Here is a 6,931-nt window from a genome sequence, read left to right as displayed (position 1 = left end):
GGGGGGGGGGGGCAGGGGGAGAAGAGGGAGGGAGAAGAGGGAGAAGGGGGAGGGAGAAGAGGGAGAAGGGGGAGGGAGAAGGGAGATGGGAAGGGGATGGGGTGATTGGATAAGGGGCATAAAAAATAAGTATGATTTGTAACAATGAATATGCTAATACAATTTTTTTTTAAATAAAAGTTTAATTTTAAAAAAGTGAAGAAAACAAGCTTTTGAGCCAACTTAATATAGTACATTCTATAGCAATAGATAAAAATGTTCAGTGACTGTTAAAAATTTTAATTTATTAATGTGGCTATATACATTTAAAATGGCATATTACATAAACAGTAACTCATTTATAAATATTCCTTTTCTCCATTATATTTATGTGGCTATTTTATTTGAGCCATAGACATACATCTTCAACGGCAGTGCCTTTATCATGCTAGATCTACTTTTTGACTCACTTAACTCAGTTTTTTCCAGAGCATATCATCTTCACTTCCATCTCAGCTGTTTGAGCTATATCACTTTTAAAATTTGCCACTGAGGCTTCCCTAAAAAGTTAAACATTGAATTACTATATGATCTGGCAATTCAATTAAACATTGAATTACTATATGATCTGGCAATTCCACTTTCAACTAAAAGAATTGAAAACAGGGGACTCAACAGTTATTAGTACACCAACATTCATAGCAGCACTATTCACAATAACCAAATGGTGGAAACAACCCAAGTGTCTACCAACAGATGAATGAATAAACAAAATGTGGTATATCTATGCAATGGAACATCATTTGGCCAATAAAAAAAATGAAATTCTGATAGATACTACAACACGGATGAATGTTGAAAACATTATGCTAAGTGAAATATGGCAGCATAAAAGGACAAATATTGTGTGATCACATTCATATGAGGTACCTAAAATAGAACAGTTTTTATAAAGACAGAAAGTAGAACAGAGAATACCAGGGGTTGGGGAGAAAGAAGGAAATTGGGGCTATTGTTTAATGGGTACAGAGTTTCCGCTTGGGGCAATGAAAAAGTTATGGAAATGTGTAGTGGTGATGGCTATACAACATTGTGAGGGTATACTTAATGCCACTGAATTATAGAGTTAAAAATTAGGGCCGGCCTGTGGCTCACTCGGTAGAGTGCGGTGCTGATAACACCAAGGCCCCGGGTTCGGATCCCATATAGGGATGGCCGGTTCGCTCACTGGCTGAGCGTGGTGCTGACAACACCAAGTCAAGGGTTAAGATCCCCTAACCCGTCATCTTTAAAAAAAAAAAATTAAAGGACGTAAAATGGTAAAGCTGCTGTGGAAAACAGTATGGAAATTCCTCAAAAAATTAAAAACAGAATTATCATATGCTGTGGATTAAATGTTCCCCCAAAATTCATTGAAGCTTGATCCCCATTGTAAGGGTATTAAGAGAGTGGGAAACCAGACTATGGCAGTGTTTAAAGGTGGGACCTTAAAGAGGTGATTGGATCATGATGCCTATGCCTTGTGAATGGATTAATCTGTTCGTGGAGTAATGGGTTAATGGTTCAGTGGGCTGTCATGGGAATGGCACTCGTGGCTTTATAAGGAGAGTACATAAAAGAGCTCTTGCCAGCCTCTTCATGTGATACCCTGAGCTGCCACAGGACTCTGTACAGAGTCCCCATCAAGAAAACCCTCACTACTGGCTGGCTGGTTAGCTCAGGTGGTTAGAGCACAGCCTTTTAACACCACAGTCAAGGGTTCAGTTCCCCATACAAACCAGCTGCTCCACTCCCCCCTGCCCAAAGAAAAAGAAAGGAAAGTCCTCACCAGATGCACCCCTGGCCTTTGGACTTCAAAGACTCCAAAATTGTAAGAAAGAAATTTCATTTCCTTGTAAATTAACCAGTTGCAGATATTCTGTCATAAGCAACAGAAAATGGACTAATATACCATATGATCCAACAATCCCCCTACTTGGTATATATTCCAAAGAATTGAAAACAGGATCTTGATGGGATATTTGCACACCTGTGTTCACTGCTGCATTATTCACAATGGCCAAGAGGTGGAAGCAATCTAATGTCTATCGATGTATGAATGGATAAAGAAAATGTAGAATATACTTACAATGGAATATTATTTGGCCTTTAAGAAGAAGGAAATCCTTTCATACACTACATCATGGATAAAACTTGAGGTCATGTTGCTAAGTAAAATAAGCCAGTCACAAAAAGACAAATACTATATGATTTCCCTTACATGAGGTATGAAAAGTAGTCAAACATAGAGACAGAAAGTAGAATGTGGTTATCAGGGGCTGAGGAGAGGGGTGAATGGGGAATTGTTCCATAGGTAAAGAATTTAAGTTTTTCAGGGTGAAAAAGTTGTACAGAACTGTTGCATAACAATGTGCATATAATTAACACTACTATAGTGTACACTTAAAAATGGTTAAAATGGTCACTGGCCGGTTAGCTCAGTTGGTTAGAGCATGGTGTTGTAACACCAAGGTCAAGGGTTTGGATCTCTGTACTGGTCAGCTGCCAAAAAAAAAAAAGTGCTTAAGAAGGTAAAGTTGATATTACGTGTTTTTTACTATAAAAAAATGATTAAAGGGTAATTTCATGTTCTGTTTATTTTACCACAATTAAAATAATAGCCACTGAAAATGTTAAGCCAACCCATGAGCACCATTCCAGAAAACATGAAGACAGTTGCTTTCCTCAGTTGTGTGTATTTGTATTTGTCATTGCCACAACTTAACCACTTATCGTATCATTTTTTTAAAGTGATTTTTTAAAAAGACTTGGCTTACAATAACTTTAGACCCCTGCAATGTGAGGTCATATGCCCAGGAATAATAACTAAATCAATTTCATTAATTAATCTATAACTAAACCATTTCATTGTCCACCTTGAAAAAAATACTAATTTCATTAGATAACCTCTCAATATCCAAAAGTAAGCAGATTATAATTTCAGCTATTAGATGTTCCTTAAAATAAAGAGCTGACATACACCTTGTAATGTGATTTTGTAAGGTCTCAAATATAAGATTTCTCCTTCCTTATATTATAGAATTTTTTCTTTTATTATAAAATTTCCTTCAAAATAGGGAAATGGAGATTTCCTAAATTTAGTATCTTCCCTCAAATACTTGCTAGGTAATTATTCCACCCATTTTCTAGCCCACTTTCACCTGGAGTTTTCATGAAACTGCAGAAGCAAAAAATGGACCTGAAAAGTCAGAAAGTTGGGCCGGCCCGGTGGCGCACTGCTACAGTGCGCCGCTTGGGAGTGCAGTGGCGCTCCCGCCGAGGGTTCGGATCACACATACAGACCGNGATACAAACATCCTAAATAAACTAGTAACAAATTGAATCTAAGAATGTATATTAAAAATTTTGAGAGTAGATTTTAAGTGTTGTCACCACAAAAAAATGATATGTGAAGTAATGCACATGTTAAATAGTTCAACTTATCCTTTCCACAATGTACACGTATTTCAAAATAACACTTTGGGGCCGGCCCGGTGGCGCACTGCTACAGTGCGCCGCTTGGGAGTGCAGTGGCGCTCCCGCCGAGGGTTCGGATCACACATACAGACCGGCGGCTCACTGGCTGAGCGAGGTGTGGACGCAACACCGAGGGTTGCGATCCCATTGCCGGTCACGAAAAAAGACAAAAAGGAAAAAAAAAAAGTCAGAAAGTAAATCAGAACTATTTTGGAAAGAAAATTTCTTAGGCTGTGGGAATAACCTTGAACAAAGAATTCACTTCTGATTCACTGTCATACCCCTCACTACACTCAACCCCAGAGTTTTGCATTGTGGGCACTCAATAAATAGTTAAGCTATCTGTTAAGTTGAATTAAACTACTAAACTGTTTGTTAAACTGAATTTAAACTTTTGTCAAACTGAATTGAAACAAACTGATCTCTCATCTGGGTAGGGAGGGATCCAGGATCTATTTTAATCTGTGAAAAGCAGGGATAATGGTGTACATCAAGGTTGCAAGTTGGAGGTCCATAAGTAGGGTGACCAACTCACCTTGGTTTGCCCAGAACTTTCCTAGTTTTAGCACAGAAAGTTCCACATCCTGGGAAACCCCTCAGTCCCAAGCAAACCTTGACATTTGGTCACCTTGTGACCATAAGCCAAATCTGGTATAAAGGTGTGTTTTGAGTAGTCTGAAGGGTTAGAAAGAATTACTTTTAAATTTAAGAGTTAAAACTATAAAATTCTTAAAAGAAAGTATTGGAGTAGACCTTCATGACTTTGCATTAGGCAATGGTTTCTTAGACATGACATCAAAAGCACAAGCAATGAAAGAAAAAACTAGATACACTGGACTATACCAAAGTTAAAAATTTCTATATTGCATAGGATACCATAAAAAAATGAATAGATAATCCACAGAATAGAAGAAAATATTTGCAAATTGTTTATCTGATAAAAGCCTTGCATTCAAAATATATAAACAACTCTTGCAACTCAATAATGAAAAGACAAATAACCCAATTTAAAAATGGGCAAAGGATCTGAATAAACATTTCTCCAAAGATATATAAATAATCAATAAGCACCTGAAAGAATGCTCAACATCACTAGTCACTTGGAAAATGCAAATCAAAACCACAGTGAGATATCACTTTAAACCCACGAGAATGGTTAGAATAAAAAAGACAGACAATAACTAGTGTTGGCAAGAATGTGGAGAAATAGAAATCCCTGTACACAGTTAGTGGGAATGTAAAATAGTGCAGCTATTATGGAAAACAGCTTGGCAATTCCTCAAAAGTTAAAAATAGACTTACCATATGACCTAGCAATCCCAATCTGTGGTATATACCTAAGAGATAAAAACACTCCACACAAAATTTGTTCACTAGCTGGCCGGTTTGCTCAGTTGTTAGAGTGCAGTCTTGTAACACCAAGGTCAAGGATTCGGTTCCCTGTTCTGGTCAGCTGCAAAAAAAAGAAAAATTGTACACAATTGCTCATAGCATCATTATTCCTAATGCCAAAAATTGTTCATCAACTGATATAAATGAATACACAAAATGTGGTATATTCATACAATGGAATACTACTTGGCAATAAAATGAAATCCAGCTGCAAAAAAAAGAAAAATTGTACACAATTGCTCATAGCATCATTATTCCTAATGCCAAAAATTGTTCATCAACTGATATGAATGAATACACAAAATGTGGTATATTCATACAATGGAATACTACTTGGCAATAAAATGAAATGAAGTACTGATTCATGCTATAACACAGATGAACCTTTAAGACATTGTGTTAAGTGAAACAATGCAGACACAGAAGGCCACATATTGTGTGATTTTATTTATATGAAATGCCCAAAACAGGCAAATTCACAGGGACCGAAAGTAGATTAGTTGTTGCTAAGAGTGGGGGTGGAGATGGGGAATGGGTATTGACTGCTAATGCATGTGGGGTTTCTTCTAGAGGGGAGAAATGTTCTAAAATTAGATGTGATAGTTGCACAACCCTGTGAATATACTAAAAAATGGAATTGTACACTTTAAATGGGTGAATTGATAGTATGTGAATTATAAATCAATAAAGCTGTTTTTTTCAAAATAATTACTTTTAAAGTTAATTTCCAACATTTAAAGTGAGAGATTTCACATAAGAGGACTATCAGCATCTTGGGGAAAAAGGGAGCAGTGTTCCTCCACTGGGCCTGACTTTCTGTCCAGACACAGCAGCTGAGGCCTCGCAGCAGTCTGCCCCAGACTGTCCAGACTGTAGCCAGCCCACAGCCAGCTTTGTGCCTGGATATTCCCTGCCTCCTCTAGGGAGGCCTTTCAAGGGCACCCCCTGAAAAGTGGGAGCACAGTACTTAGTACAGAGTAAGCGCTAAAAAAAATACCTTAGAGAATTAATTGCTATATTTTTTCTTATATTTCTTGGAAACATTGTTATATTTTTCTGAAGCAGTGGTTCTATCTTTGAGTATGTGACAGCATTCACCAGAGAGCTGTTAAACCACTGATCACTGGGCCCCCCCCACCCCCAGAGTTTCTAACTCATCAGTACTAGGATGAAGCCTGAGAGTTTTCATTTCTAACAAGTTCCCAGGCGATGCTTCTAGTTGAAACCACACTGAGAACCCCTCTTCTAAAGTTATGTCTGAACTAGATTATTGGCCAAGAAAAATATAGCCCATGTTCATTTATATCTCTGATCTTTGAGACACCCTTGAGTGGATAGAAATATTGTAAAGGCAGCTGCCTACAGCCAACCACATTACCCATCTGTCTGGAAAATGGGGACATGCCAAAAGCCAGATGGGTTTTATTTCACACCAGAGCAATGCATCACGATTTCCTCCCCTTGGATTCTTAAAACAAAAGTGAATATTTTAAAATAGAGGCCAGAATAGACTGACAAGCTGCGCCTTAGCCTGAAATACTTAAAATAAAAACTATTTGCTATGTACAAGCAGTTTCCCAAACAACTGTGTTCTAAATCCTATTTTTTGTCAAGACAATATTCTACTAGTTATGAAAATGGCACTTAATTTTTTTTTAAAAAAGGAAGCCCGTGAATTTAAATTCATTACAAGATTTGTTTTGTTTTCTTTGGAACTTAAATCTTATCCGATTAAGTAAACTGAAAAGGGAAAAATAAATCTTTGGTGGTAGTCCCCCGATCTGCTAGCCGGTGGGTTGGTATTTCCATCTAGAGTCACTCCCAGGTCACCGGCACTGTGCTGGGGTCTATTAAGTACCTCCTGACTTTGCCACAGAAGCCAGCAGAAAGGCATCTTGGCTAGGAGGTTAAGACCTTGTTAAACAATGTAAAAGTGTACAATTTTAAACCATTCCTTTGTTGCATATTTTATTGCTCCATAAAATACAAGATGTCTAATCAATGAGAAAAGAGAGACGTAAAGAGGACAGAGAGAACAACTATG

This window comes from Galeopterus variegatus, unplaced genomic scaffold (genome assembly GCF_000696425.1).
Source record: "Galeopterus variegatus unplaced genomic scaffold, G_variegatus-3.0.2 Scaffold529, whole genome shotgun sequence".
NCBI lineage: Eukaryota > Metazoa > Chordata > Mammalia > Dermoptera > Cynocephalidae > Galeopterus > Galeopterus variegatus.
Note: the sequence above shows the minus strand (reverse complement) of the source record.